The sequence below is a fragment of the Falco cherrug genome, chromosome 20 (assembly GCF_023634085.1).
Source record: "Falco cherrug isolate bFalChe1 chromosome 20, bFalChe1.pri, whole genome shotgun sequence".
Taxonomy (NCBI): domain Eukaryota; kingdom Metazoa; phylum Chordata; class Aves; order Falconiformes; family Falconidae; genus Falco; species Falco cherrug.
The window spans coordinates 471,354-486,629 of NC_073716.1; positions in this window are offsets into that span (position 1 = coordinate 471,354).

Below are 15,276 nucleotides of genomic sequence, written 5' to 3' on the forward strand. Positions count from 1 at the left end.
GGTGCAGCAAAGCCAGGTTGTCCTTCCCTTCCACTTGTGAGGCCCTCCAGGCCAGAGCCAGGCTGAAATCTCTACATCTTTCTGCATGCAATGAGGCAGGAGATACCAGTATGGAGGGCAGCTCTGTTGTGGGTCTCATCAGTGTGCAAGCAAGGAGAAACCATCTCTCCTCCTTAGCTGGCAGAGGCTAAAGCCTGTTCGCTGTTCCAGGTTGCTGGGATGGGGAAGGCTGGGCAGGAGTGAGGCAGAGACTCTTGCTGCAGAGTGTTCAGAGACAGATTCACTGCTGGGCACCCAGCCTGAGGCCTTTCAGTCTGTAGAGTCCTTAAATGAGTGCCCTGGTTATTCAAAGTTTTCAGTTCCCATTGCACGAACTCATACAAAAATTTGCTTCGCAATTTGGGTGTTCTTGGACCCTTTTTGCCTCATAAGCTCTGGCCAGATATGGTGAGAGACATCTTCAAGACCTCACTTGCAGTCGCCTGTGATGGCTTTTGCAGAATGGCTGGAGCACATGAGTGGTGATCTCCTTCCAGGAGATTTTTAGGTGCAGCAAAACCTACCACCAAGTTAAAAGGACTTGAGATGGCCATGGCTGGAGTTTAAAAGCCAAGTGTTATAAATCAATAGAAGATTCATCATCTTGCTCAAGAAGAGCCAGAAGGACAGAAGCAAGGTGTAAGCCAGGACTGCACTGACACCTCTGCCCAGTACTTGACCCAGAAGGGTGACAGCTTGTTTTCCAGGAGGCTCAGTGGCAGTCTGTGCTGGTACATCATTCTTCTTTCTAGTGGGACTTGCAGAATCTTCAACGGTTTGATAGTTAACAAAAAAATAAAAATAAAAAAATAGTCCAAGAGAGAAACCTTTCAGTGCCTTAGAACAGCCACAAGTGGTGAATATCCCAGGACAGCTGGACTGTAATTTCTGCTAGTTTAGCATCAAAGGATGCTCCGAAACTTTACCTTCCTGGTGATGTCTCTTCTTCCCAATGAAAGATGACCCAGGTGACCTTTGACTGAATGTCTTGATAGTCCAGAAGGCAGGGAGCAAGATAATTAGAGCCATAACATCTGATCACAGGGGAGAGGTGAAGGCAAGGTAGGGGCAGAACAATGCTCCTTTTCAATCGCAGGTGTGACTGCTGAGATGGTCACAGAGGGGCTGGGGAGGGGGTAGGAGTGCAGGGTTTTAAAGGGGGGTTAAGTAGCTTATTTTTGAATAAAGGGCGGCGCAGGAAGCTGGTTGTTATCTTCCTAGTGCCATTCAGTCTGCAGGTGTGACTTAATCTCCTGGCTGGGGCAGATGGGTGCTGTGGGTATCAGCCACCTTCCCCAGGTCCGCAGGAGATCCCAGCAGCCTGGCTGCCTGACTCTGGTGCATGAACGACCTCACCTCTCCATCAGCTGAGCTGAGGGAGGTTGATTGCCGTTGTTTTACAGGCAGGGAAGCTAACACAGAAGGGGCCTCCCTGCTCCCTGCTTGGCCTGGGCTCACTCCATTGCCCTGATACAGATGGGAATTTCAACCCAAATTTCTCAAATTTCAGTATCAGGCATTCAGAAATTTATAAATCCTTTCTCTCTTCACTAAATGAAATCTTTTTAAGATCCACATCTTTTGCATGTGTTCTCAGTGTGCATAAGCCTGATCTCCAAGCTTTGGAGATGTCAGAAAGAGAAGTTATCCTCTCAACAATTGTCTCCAGGATCTGGGGCTTTCAGAGACACCGTGACACTCATGATACAATTTCAAGATGTAGCAACTCTGCATCACTGTCCTAGTATCGATTCTTCATGGACACCCTTGTGCCCATTGAAGTGCTTCCTTAAGGTTCATTTTTCCCAATATTCCTTCTTTACAGCTTCCCCTTCACCTCAGCCTCCCCAGCTCCGTTTGACATGGAGCTCCCATGGGTAGGGTCTCCTTCTGCAAGCAGTAAAGCAGTGTGTTTCCAGTGCTAGATCAAGGTTATTATTAGCTGTCACCTGGAACCCCACTGTCTCATTCATTCACATCCAATCTCTTTAGATCCTTGTCTTTTTTCCTCCTCAAGACAAGGAACATTAAATGTAAAATGATGAAAAGCCCCAGTCGAACAGCTGAAAACTCCCACTTCCTCTTTGCTGCTGCTTTTTTTCCCCATTTTTGCTGGCGCCCCAGGAAGCATCCACACAAGTGCAAAATTATTTCCATGCAAGGCTTTGCTCCTGTTAAAACTCTAGGGCTGCTCGTGCACAAGTCCCTACACAGCTCTCGAACAAATTGGACCGATTTGGAGTGATTAGTGAAGAATTCACATATGGTGCCCAGCCAGCAGGGCGGACCAATTGCCTCCTGCAGCCCATTAAGAGCCATTTACTGTGATGGGCCCATTTGTCTTTGTTGTTAGTTCTGGCAGGGCCAGTGACAGGTCTTTGGCTGGCCACTGGGCCAACCTCTCCCTGACATCATCTCGGGGGTAAGAGGGCAAGGCTGAGACACACATCGACTCTGACACCAGCTGATGGATGTCCCCAGGAGCCATGCCAGGCAGGGCTGTGGGGCCTTACCAAGGAACGGGAAGAGGAATGGCCATTTGGGCTTGCACATTGGGTACCAGTGGCAGCACGCAAACACGGGGTGGATGTGAGACCTTGGCCAGACTGTGGTAACGGTGTGGTTGGGGACAGACGGCTCCCCTGGTGCTGTACTTGTCCTGATGCATGCGGAGGCTTAGATAGAGCCAAAGTTGACGCTCCCGGTCCCTGAGGGCCAGGGGGTGCTCTGCTGGGCATGCAGCAAAGCAAGCAAACTTGTCACAGGCATGGTCCTCTGTGCTTCCTATAGCTCCAGCAAAAATTTGGAAAGAAAGCAGCAGCAAAGAGCAGGACCCGAGAAACGTATTTCCCTGCTAGTAGAGTTGAACAGCGGGACCCATTGACTGTGGGCACGTTGCTCGCGGCAAGAGACACTGTGCTGCCATAATGATGCTGGTAAAGGAAGGTGAATAGGCCACATTGGTTAAGATGTGTTTACACTGCTGTGATGATAACCAGACTAGTGATTATGTGTACATGACTACAGAGGTAAAAAATTTTACTGGCACAGGTGTCACAGCTCAAAACTGTCATCAGGGCTGAGAAACAAATCCAGTTCCAGGTTAAATACAAGTGCATTTTACAGGTTTGGTTTAAGGACCTGGAAATGTGATGTGAATAAGGATGACTCATCCTAGAGAAACTGCCCATAACTGGAACTTTGCAATTGTCTGATATTTCCACTCTCTGACAGTTCAAGGATTTTTTTCCCATTTGTTTTGTGTTAACCCAAAGTGAACTTTCTGTGGGACTAAAAGGAAAAAAAAAATTGGTGCCATCTGAAACTTTTCTCTGAAATAACAAAGATTTTGAGGAGTACCTCACTTCTATATGCAATCAAAATCAATCTTTTAATGGCATATGATTTGGGATGGGAAGAAAACTCTAAGACCTTAATATCATAAAATATCATAATTCTTTAAATTATTATTCTGATTAATGTAATCACCTAGAATTGCCATGAAGCCCTGTGATTATTCATAGACAAGATATATCTTTTTGCCTCCTACCAGCACCCAGGTCCTCTTTGAAATGGCACTTACAGAGTCTGACCTGTTTTTAACCTTTTTATAAAGGAAAAAAACTCCAGACCAACACAACCCCCCTCCCCAGTAGTCAACTTTCTCTGGCAAAGCCAAGTGGTATTTTAACACTTCAGTCCCTTTGACAATGCCAGCTGCTGAGCTGTTGTGTGCTGACAGCGTCTATTGTGTCTGTCCAGGGTAATTAAGAATTTGATCCAGAGCTTTTAAACTTCTTGGACAGATACTCCCTGAAGTAAGACACTATCAGGGCTGTTTGGAGGGAAGGCAGGGGTGCTAAAAGGTTTCTGTCCCAGGCCATAGGGTACCAGGACACCTGGGTCTGTTTGGAGCAGATTTGGAGACCGCTATTTAGCCATCTCCTCGGCAATTGGGGCTATTTGAGGAATTGGGGTCAATTATAACCAGCCTTCACCTGTCTTGCTTCCACGGAGAACTGGAGCCAGATGGCAACCTGCAGGAGTGGCCTCTCCTGTTCCCGCTGGACAGATGAACTTGGAGCTTGCAGCGTTACCGCCACTCAACGTTGGTTTAAATACAGCGATAGAGGTGGAATGAGAGAAAAAGGAGACATCCCTTCTCGTCCAAGTGTATCTGCTTGGTGCATGCTAGGAGCCTCACCCCAAGCATCCCAAAATCCCTTCTTTGTTGTTTCTGCCCAAATTACAAGGCTGGCAAGTAAATTTCAGTGATTCAGGCTGGGATTTTATGGTAACTTTGAGATTAAATCTGCCATAAATCTGGACATGTCCAGCCTGCAGCTACTCAAAAAGGGTTTTCAAATGCACAAGTGGATTTAGAGGTTTGTGTATGAGAATTAGGCTCTGAAATGCCATTTCTGCTTTCAGTAATCTCCCTAGCAGGCTTCATCAACACTGCTATGTGTTGCCCACCAAATTCCCATTACGCGGTATCACCCTTTTCCTTACAAACGTTTTCATTAATAATACTCTTTCATATAGCATTGGAGAGCATGGTAAGACTGAGATGAGCCTGTTAGCCTTCCAGGACCTCCTGTCTATGCCTCAAAGTGTCTTGATGGCATTCCATCAGGGAATCCTCTAGTTTTAGGAGAATCTTACACAAAAAAAAAAAAAAAAAAAAAAGAAGTGGTGAGTTATGGCAGGACCAGCAAATCTTACAGAGAAAGTGAAGCATCTGACTTTCCAAAGTAAAACTTGGGGTAAAGGTGTTGGAGAATTACAAAAGCAGGGGCCAGAGGGACCTGCAGTTCTGGTGAGGTTGGAACATGTGGAAGGGAGTTATAACACATGCCCTTCTTTGGATTCAAAGCTATGAAATCTCCAGAAGCAGCAAAACTACTGGTGGTACTGGTGACCATCCAGCTGCCAGAAAAGCAGGGTTGGGCTAGATGTTTGCCTTCCTCTGCAGCACTCTCTATGTATACATCATGCAAATAATTCTTTCCCACTGCCAGTGTCTTACTCTTCGGTGCCTCCTGTTCTTTCTCATGGGGTACTTGGGTGCAACTTGTCAGGTATCAGTACACCAGAGGCATCAAGGTTTTGCTAGTAATTTCAGAAGAGACAAAATTTGACCTGTGTTGATTTTCTCCTGCCCTCTTGTGTTGTCATTGCACCCTTGGCAAATACACTTAACCAGAGCAAAGCTGTTTGGCACCTTGTGCCCTCTTTTTCCCTGCTGCCAAAAGTGACATAAGATGCAGTGGCCTTACCTTTAGCATAGACTAATCATCAGCTCATGGATTTGCAAGCCTCTGGTATGATTCAGCAGCAGATCACACACTCACTGTGCCCTTCCAGGGTGATGTGCACAGCAAACAAGCAAAGTAAGCGAAACTGGCTAAGTGCTCCCAGCTGAAGATCTGACCCACAATTTGATCACGGGTGTGCAGTCTAGTCTTCCCTGTGTCACTTGAGACTGGCATCTCCCAAGTGGCTACTCTCAGTTGCACAAGAAAAAACAAAAGAATAATGGAAGAGGTAAAGCCAACACTTTCTTGGAGTAATGTCCCAGTTGCAGTGATGTTGCCTGTACCCAGAGAGGCTGTCACTGGAATTAGTTTTTGGTCAAAGACCATAAGATGGTTTTCAACACTTTGAAAAATGTGTTAGCTCTGAGGAAATTGTCTTTCCAGCCTCTCCACATAAGGCAGCTTCTCCATGTCCTTGATCATGTTGGTTGCCCTTCTCCAAACATTCTGTAACTCCACATCTTGAGACATGGTGGCCAGAACCACACTCGGTGCTCCAAACTTGAGCACATCAAGGTTTTATATAGCAGCAAAGCAGCACACTCTGGGTTATCCTCAGTGCCACCTGCCTGGTGATACCCAATTCTGCTGGATTTTTTGGCTGCCACTGTACATTAAGACAATGATTTCAGAGAATTGCCAATGACGGCTCAAAGATGACTCTCCTCCCTGAGCTGAATCTACCAGTTCTGACTAAAGTACTGTGTAGGCATGGTTTGGTTTAGATTACTTTTTCCTAGGGTATTAACATTATGTACACTTAAGATAATTTACGTGATTTTTGCCCAGTTTTGTGAGTCCCTTCTGGAGGTCCTCACTGTTGGAACAGTGTTTGAAAAAGTGCCTAGTGTCATCCTCAGGCTCTCTCAGAATGAAGCATTTTGTTGGGCAAGAATCAATTTACCTTTTTATTCCATTCTCTTAGAACTTCTGAATGTTCCTTGCCTTGATCTCCTTTAGGAAGACTATTTATTTATTAATTTTTAGTTTCACTGTTTTCCATTAAATCGGGAAAAAAATAGTTTTACTGTGCTCTTCTTGTGACATCAGGTCTTGCCATGATTCAACAGAAACAGATCGGGGGGTAAAATTTTGTTTTGGAATGTTTCCATTTTTCTTGTCATGTCCACATTGATCTGGAATGGGGAACAGGGGCATAAAAGAGAAGAGCCTGTGCTCTTCAGGTTGCTTCCCAGCAAATGATTTAATTTATGAACACAAAGCCAGCCTTGCTTTCCTTGACAGTGTCCAGACCTTACCGGGAATCACAGGTGTAGTTAAAAAGTAATTGGATAAAACTACCCCATAGTCCCCGTGAGTGTCTTTGGCAAAGTGTTGCCTATGAACATGAATGAACTGGGGGCTGGAGGGTGAGGGGAAGCCAGGAGGAATAAGCACTTGCATGTTAGCTGGCGAAAGCTGGAACCAGCAATTTCAGCCCTGAGTCTCTCCATCTGCCAGAGGTGCAGCACCGAGATAAAATTCAGATAGCGTATTTGGTCCTCTGCTGGAGGGAGCCGTGGTGTTCAGGCAGGGCGGTGAAAGCCATTTGTGCTGCTTTATGCAAGACCAAGTAAATCGGAAGGTTTCCCCACCTGTGATGGGGTTAAAGCAGAGGACACTGCATGGGCAGAAGGTTGCCACCAGCCAAATCCAGCTCCTTCCAGAGCATCCTGTAGCACTTCTTGAGAAGAAAACGTGCAGGGGAGGTCATCTACCACTGTCCATGGGAGAAGGTCTTCTCTGAGACCACTTTTTTTCAGCCCTGACCTCAACCCTCTGGGGTAGTCCAGGAGCCATTCCCGCCCAGGATCCCAGGAGTCCAGGGTTCACCATCTTTGTTTCTTAGGAAGCCTCATGAAGCCACACTGGGTTACAGCCAGCCTTTAGCACTCTGGAGAGCTGTTGCTTCCTTCATTCCTTGGTGGATGTAGGCAGAGCAAACAAGCCCGCTGTGATCAGAAGAGCACAGCTTCCTGGAAGCTCCCATACCAGACACAGCCTTACGTGGCTGGTAGAGTCTTTGTACCCCTACAGGGCCAAGGCTTAGCATCATCCTGGCCAGAACCAGACTGCTTGACCCAGGACTGGAGCAGATAGGTTTCCTTGCCAGTGGCAAACCCAGACAGCATGGGTTTTCATGGGCTATGAAAATCTGTCAACTTGCCCTAGGAACATGGAGGGGTTTTATTGTGCATGTCAGGACTCTGCCTTCCAAATGGTAGGAGCTGCTTATGCAAACACTGTGAATTTTCCTGTTGAGTTTCACGAGTTTGTTCTGCAAGAGACAATGGGAATTTGGTCCAAGGGAACAGAGAGGGTTTGGAATTTGCGCACGCACGTGTGTGTGCATGTGTGCGTGTGTGTGTGTGTGTGTGTGTGTGCATGCATGTGTGCATGTGCGTGTGAGTGACTGTGTGAGTGTGTGAGTGTGTGACTGTGTGTGTGTGAATGTGTGTGAGCGTGTGTGTGTGTCTCTGGCTTTGTCCACTGGATGGCTCTGGGACCCATGCTGGAGGTAGCCTCTCCTAGATGGACCTTTCAGACCTACATTGTGGATTTGTCTCTATCTCCTGCTGCTTCTGACCAGATGCTCTGGATGGACCTGGGAGTTGACTGGTTGCTTTGCCTTTTCAGGCCTGCTGAAGGACCCTGCTGTGGTCACCCTCAGCCCTTGGCTTGACCTCACTGTTGGAGCAGCTCTGCTCTTGTTCTGATGTTCAGTAGCAAGGAGGACTAAAGCCACTGGAGCCTGTGAAGTTGTATTGCAACACAGTTAAAGAGTTTGGCACTGTAGTCACGCAGCTCTGATGGGAGTAGTTGCAAAGATCTGAGCAAACTGCTACTCCATGAGTGAGATCTGTGTTTCTCTAGAGATGCTTCAGCTGCTGTTGGGCTGAGACAAAGAAGAAATAATTTCTGGGACCGAAGCAATAATGAAAAAGATAGTTTAGAAGACCAAATCAGATTAGAAGTGCCATTTCTGTTCTGACTGAATATCTTACAAGTTTAAATAGAAAAGACAAAAGGCAGGAGGAAATATACTCTGGGCTTATGCTCCTCGTCTGTAAAAATCAGAGCACTTTGCAAAAACTGGCAGCGGTTTCACTGCATTACTTATGGAGGAAAGTGAACCAAAAGATGTTTAAGACAATGTGTGGAGGATTACAAGTGATCAAATTACTGCAGTTCTTCCTATTTTGCATTTTAATGAACTGAGCTACCATGGTTCATGTTCAGTAACTCATCAAGCCACACCAATAAGATCATGTGGCAGCACCCACCCATACACTTAAATGCAGTGATCTTCACTTGGGACCCTTAATGTTATCAACAAGCTTTGTGTGAACTGGGGCAGATTAATAAACTGCCCTGAGTGTGGTTTGCACTTAATAGTTGGCATGACCTGAGTGCTGGTGCTTGAGAGGAGAGCTCTGCAAGAGCTGGGTGCTGCAGAGACCTGCTTACTCAGAACCTTGCTGGAGGGCAGGGAGCACAGCATGAACCTTGACTCTTTGGACTTATCTGGGCAAGATGATGGTGCTCAGCCAGGCTTTTGGCAGGGAATGACCCACCTGCATGAGGGACAGCTGTGCCAGGGGAGATAAAGATTGTCTTGTGCTTGTTTGGGTGACAGGGTGGGTTTTCATGCATAAGGGTGAGCCCAGCAGCCCCAGAACTGGGGAAATGCTGCTGGGCAGGCTGGGGCTGTGAAACACCAGTGTTCTTGCCCTGCTCTGTGGGAATAAGCAGGATGTAGCTGTATAATGATATAGGTTGTCTAAAACTCTGTCTGTCTGTGCTCAGCTGGTTTGTAGGCTGCAAACCCAGTAGCTGAGCCATCCTTCTCTGGACCCTCCCCTAAAGTCACTGTTTGGTCCCATCTGACTGAAGTAGACGCTACTTCCCCAAGGAAACCACCTCTTCTTCCAATGGACACAGGTAAAATATTCCTGACCCAAAACCCAGCACGCATGTGATGATATTCCCTATTTCGCTTAGCACAGGGGAGCACTGGAACGGAGAGCAAGTGTCTGTGGATCTTGAACTTACCCAGCTAAGTACTGCACGTGTCCTTGCCATCAGCTGCCTCTGGGTGCTGTGGGGTCCCTTCTCTTGGCCCATGGTGCTCTGGCACTTCTGGCACTGTCCCTGGCTGGCATCAGCTAGTGCTGCTGCCAGGGCAGCATGGAAGTACTGGGGCTGGAAGACCTCTAGGCTTTGCCAGGGAGAAGGTTCACAGCAAGCCTTGTGGTTTTAATGAATGAGCAGATGAAAGGTGAGGGCAGAGACCTGGATGCATTCCAGCAGGTGGGAAGTCCAGCTCTGTACACCTCTGGTCATTCCCAGGACTGATGGAAACCACCTGGTACCCTTGAGACTGCCTGTGGTTGCCCCAGAGCTACCATCTACCAGTGTGGTGCTTCCATGTGGTAGCTGCAGCTCTTCTGGTGCCCCTGCCAGCCAAGCCACCTTTGTACCAAGGGGGTCACGGGCCTGCACTTGTGAGTATTTCTCCTGGCTGTAGCAATACCATCTGCTGCTCTTCCTGCTGCTGGACCCTGCCTTTGAACTTGGGCAAGTGTTACTGGAGCAGTGGCTCTCGCACAGTTCTTCTTCCAGCTTCTCTTGGCAAACGGTGTCAGAAATGCTTTTACTAAGCGAAAGCGAAGACTGATGTCATCCCTGGTCTCTGTGAGCCAGGGAACAGAGCAAAGGCCTAAAGTGCCTATATCTTAATCCAACTGTGGTTGTTCCTGCTTTCAAGCCCTTATTACCTGCCTAATTCTGCGCTAGGATATTGCTCAGACATCTAAGGAGATGCAAGCTGGCAATTTCAATGCACTCCTAAACATCTCCAGCAAAACACCCGCCGGTGCCAAGCCCTTGGCTCCTGGCTCCTTAACCTGTTTCTACTAAGTAAGGAGATTTCCAGGGCGAGTCTGAGTTGGCCCTGCAGGAGGCATCTTTTCTCCTGCCAAGGCTTAGGCTGGAGTGAGCTGCTCCGGAGCTGTCACTCAGGGAGCAGGAATGCAGGCGAGGCTGCCCTGTGGTTACAGGGGCTCCACCCCAGAGACAGAGGCAGGCACCCAGGTACCAACATCCCGGGTTGTTGATGACAGGCACTGATCTGTTTCTTAACCCTTTGGCTTCCTTCTTTCTGGCTGTTACGGTATCCAGGCAGTGCTGGTATCTCGTATTTGCCCTGGGCTGGGGAGGTAGAGGGTACGGGAGCAGCTGCTGGACGGGGCATCTTTAACAGCAAGTCAGTGTTAGGTGGAGATCCAGCCCTCCCTCCTCTGTTTCCAGGGTCTAGAGGATGTGTCCTGGCTGAAAACTCAAGTTTAGGAGAAGGGGTCCCTGTGCTATTTTTGTCCTGGAAGGCTGGAAAACTGTAATATGCTAAAGGATTAATCTGTTCTCCCCCCACCCCCTGCCCCCTTAACACTTGGGATTTGGGTTTCATGCTGATTGCTCAGCTGAGGTCTCCTTGGAAGGCTTGGGGTTGAAGCAAAGATGGTTAACCTAGGAGTACTGTACCTTATTAGCATTAATTGTCCATAAAGCAGGCAAACCCAGTGTATACCTTCCCTGATGAGAGTCCTAGTCCAAGAGTTTTGGAAAGTCTGACCAGGTAAATGTTTCCCTAGCTCAGTCACCCAAGTTTCAGGTGCACCTTTCTTGTGATGGCAACATCCCACCAGCCTCCAGGTACCCATGCAGCTCCAGAGAAAACCTGTTGATGGGCAAAGCTGGGGCTGGAGTGGACAGCCCAGCTGATGGCATGCAGCTCCAGACACCAGGGATGAATCCCACTTTAATGCCAGGGTTTAAAGGGTGTTGTGGCCTTCTGTGTTGCTCCTGTGTCTAAGCCTCAGCTCTCCATCTCTAAAACAGGGATGTTTTTTGTCTGTCCTCCTTAGATGCAAAGTTCTACCCAATGTCATACCAGTAAAAGTCTTCAGCTGGGCCCCAGACAACCTACTGGTATCAGTATCCTGTTGTGTTTTACCTGTCACGTAGCTTCTACGTGCTTAAGTACATGGAAGGATAAACCTCACAGGCCTCTTTTCCCCATGAAGCAGGGCAGGTGTCCTGCTTAGTTCTTCACCCTGCAGATCCTGAGTATTCAGAGAACTGAGTTCCAGATTTTGGCCTGTCTCCCTCCTTGTTCTCCTTATGTATTTGCTTGATGTATCCTCACTGCAACACTGAAATCCATGCGGTGCACCTAAAGAGTTGTGATTGGTCTTTAAAGCTGTTTTGTGTGCTCTGAGGTGATGAAACCTGTCTAGACCCTGGCTGCGTCCATCATTCCAAAGCACAGTAAATACACTTAAAAGCACATCACTGTTTAAGGGAAGGGTACAGATCTTGCTTGTTGTTTCTCCCCATTTCAAGTTTACAAGTCGCATCCCTAAGCAGGCTCATTCTTCGCTGCCTGTCAATGCTTCTTCCCATGCTGAGAAGGTAGCACATCTGTCTGTCTCTGTGGGCTTTGAAGTTGTTTCTGCTTGTGTTTATGGAGCATTTTTCAGCCTGTAGCAAGGAAGGGACACAGAAAGGGGAGGTGACGTTAATGATTTTGTCGCCCTATGTCTGGGGGCTTGTTCCTATTGGAGAGATGCTACAGTGTTTCTTAGCCTGGTGCTGTATCCTAAAATGCCCTTTGCAGGTTTTTCTCTGTCCCTTCAGACAAACCACTCGTCAAAGTAAGGGATGCCTGGATCCTGCTTACAAAAGCCAGCATAATGCATTGACATCCCCCTCCTTGTGCCTGAAAGCAGAGTGGTCTATAGAGAGTCACTGACCTTAGAGAGACTGTGAATAGCCAGGGAGTGGGCTCCTTGCTCCAGTTTGCAATCAAATGCTCAAAGCCCCGTACCCACCTTGCTGACCTTTCCTGACCTCTGTTGCCCAAGGGTCAATGTCTACAAGCCAAGAAAGTCCTCTGGAGACAAAGGGGAATTTACCTCTGCAAAACATACAGTGCCATGAGAGCTGCTGGACTTACCTGAGCGTATGCTGCTAGAGGACTGGGGCCCCAGTGCAAGCACAAATGATTTCCCTGGGGCTGGGATGGGTGGTGGAGTCTTAGGTCAGATGCGGTAGCAGTTCCCCTGCATCTCTGTCCTTTGATCAATCCTCGCCTTCTGAGTGGTGGCCCGAGGATGTTTCCTGCGTGCTGAACTGCTTTGCCCAGAACCCAAAGGAAAATCTTACGGAGCAGATATCCCTCTTTTTTTTCAAATGTAGCTTTGTTGAGCTTGTGGATGAGACTTCCTTCATTCCTACTGTGGTCATCAAACACGTTATCAGCCTGTTTATCTGCAAGGATGTATATTGAAATGAAAAAGAGAAAAAATCAAACTCAACTCCAGCACAATGGACCAAATCCAGGCCGTTAAAAAAACCCTTGGGGAAGGTCCCAGTCTGGGGGCGGCTTGCTGGAGGGAATTTAACTTCATCTTGACTTTCCAGTGCTACCTCTGACACAAGTACCACTGTGGCCTGAGAGCCCCTGCTGATTTTAAGGAGGAACAAAAGGTACTGAGCTAAGTGTGGGTGGGAAGGGTTAACTGGGAATGAACCAGTGCCATCTGTTTTCAGTCTGTAGACATTTAACTGCCCAAGGAAACAGCCAGTCTTGGAACTGGACGATGCTGGCTCTGTTTGGATAGGGATTTTGAACAGAGCTGTCCTGTTGCTGCTGCCCTCATTTCCATGGGCACATCAGGGTGACCCTGGCTCAGAGCCATGCCAGCCGGTTCTGGGGGGTGTGTTGTAATCCCAGTAACTTACAGCATGACCTGCTCTGTGGGCTCAGCCACAAACACTCGTCCTGCGGTGATGTCATGGAGGACATCGCAATGTCGTCTCACGCCACAACACGCTTCTGCTGACACAGCTTGACGTCACACGGGCACCGTGATCTGTTGGGCACAGCTGTGGGTGAGTGCTCTGCCCTTTGCTGGAAGCGTTATGTCAGCCAGAGGCCCTGCCAATGCTACCAAGGCAGCAAAGTCTGCATTCGCACCAGCAGCACCTTTTAGCTTGCTTGGTGCTGACACACCACTTTGAGAGCTGCCTGATGATCTGTGCTGCTGCAGTTCAGGTTTCTGTTTTATCCTCACAACCTGGAAGCTCCGTCAAGGGCTTAGCCCTGGGTTTGGCTGGAGGATGGAGCAAGGGCAGCTGAGTTTGCTCAATGGGAGCTCAGGCTGAGCGCAGAGTGGGGCAGCCTGCTGCCTTCTGGCATCGCTTGCCTGGTGGTGGTCTGACCATGGACAATACTCTGGTTGATCCTTCTGGGAGAAGCAACTGCATGGCACCCAATGGCGCAGAGCTGCTGTCTATCTGCTGCTGTGTGCAACGTCAGAGCCAGTTACTCTCTCATTGCTCCTGGCTTACAAGTCTGAGGCTTGTCTCGGGGGACCCTTGTTCTTTATTAAAGTCCATGCTGAATCAAGCATAACTGGAAGCGAGTAGATCTCCAGGGGTCATTGACTCACATCAAAGGATTCCCCAGAGAGCCCTGAATGCCTGTTCAATAGGACTTAGTGATTCTTCATGGCAAAGAGCCTCTTCTCAGTTTCCAGCCAGGCTTTCTGTTCAGTCCCTCAGCTTGGTACTGTGTCCTTGTCAACAGCAGTTGGATGGGTGACTCCTCTCGCCCTGCTAGGACCTGCTGCTGGGAGTGTCCCACTGCACTTTGTAGGGTGTCTTTGTCCTGCTCAGATAATCACAAGGAGCTCTTTCTCCTCTCTGTGCTCTTTCATTTTGTTCCATTTCTTTATCTCAGGAACAAGCAGGCTATTCATCCCAGGGGAGGTCAGCTCTCGACCACCTACAAACCCAGCACCTGCAGAAGTGACCACGTCTCATCAGACTTCTCCTGTAAGCAGGGGCACCATAATGTCACCATGGGCATCCTCTCCTCTGACTCCCTCATGCTGTGCAGAGCCAAATGCCAGCCTCACAAGGTTGCCAGGAGGAGTAACTGGGACATCAGTGCTCTAGTCTTCCAGCAGGCTTTACTGGCTCTTGGGGCTTTTTTGCATTTTTGTACATTGAATAAGGTTCAGCTCGTTCTCTATTCACCTGCCTTGCCTTGTGCTGGCAGGCCCACCCCATGCACCAGGACTTTCTGCTGGCATCTCAAGTTCACCCAGGTCTGGGATCTTGTCTGCCTTGGTGTAGTCCTGTGCCCCGACATAGCTTCAGCCACCATGCTCAGTTGCCCAGCCACCCTGTTGTCCTCTGGTGCTTTCAGGATCCCAATGACTCCATTCACTCATGGCCTTTCATTGTTGTGTATTTTTCAGGAGGGGGGTGTTTGACCTTGAGTATGAGGAACTTGTGCCTCCGTGTGTGGGCTGTGTGGATGCACCAGCCTCCTTGAAGCTACCTTGGGGCTCGCTGTGTGGTTTAGACTTCTCTTGCATCTAATTAGAGGCTCATTTCTCCCCTTCTTGCCTGTCACTCATTCTTTTCTTTCCCTTCTGCCTTCAGAAATGGTGCTCAGCACAGGCAGTTCAGTGAGAACAGGCTCTGATGCTGGTTTTCTTGGTCATTTTGGGTCCTGTGGTGCTAAGCCTTACCTATAGGCTATATCTGACCAGGGTTTGCAGACAGCCAGGCAAGGCTTTACCAGCTAACATATCTCAGGAGATGGGCTTGGCATTAGAGACCTCACACCAAAGAGGCAAGTGAGCCAAATGAGTGCATATCCCTTTCTTTCAGGAGTTTGAGCAACTCAAATGCAGATGGACTTACATCAGGGAGCTTGTAGCAGAGTCTTTATTGACCCTCTGTTGTCCCCATGTTCCCTGAGAGCTGAGCATAAGGACACTTTTCTCTCTTGCTGCCATCACTGGATGATCCCTTACATGTGAAGAGGGAATCCAAGTGGTCCTCA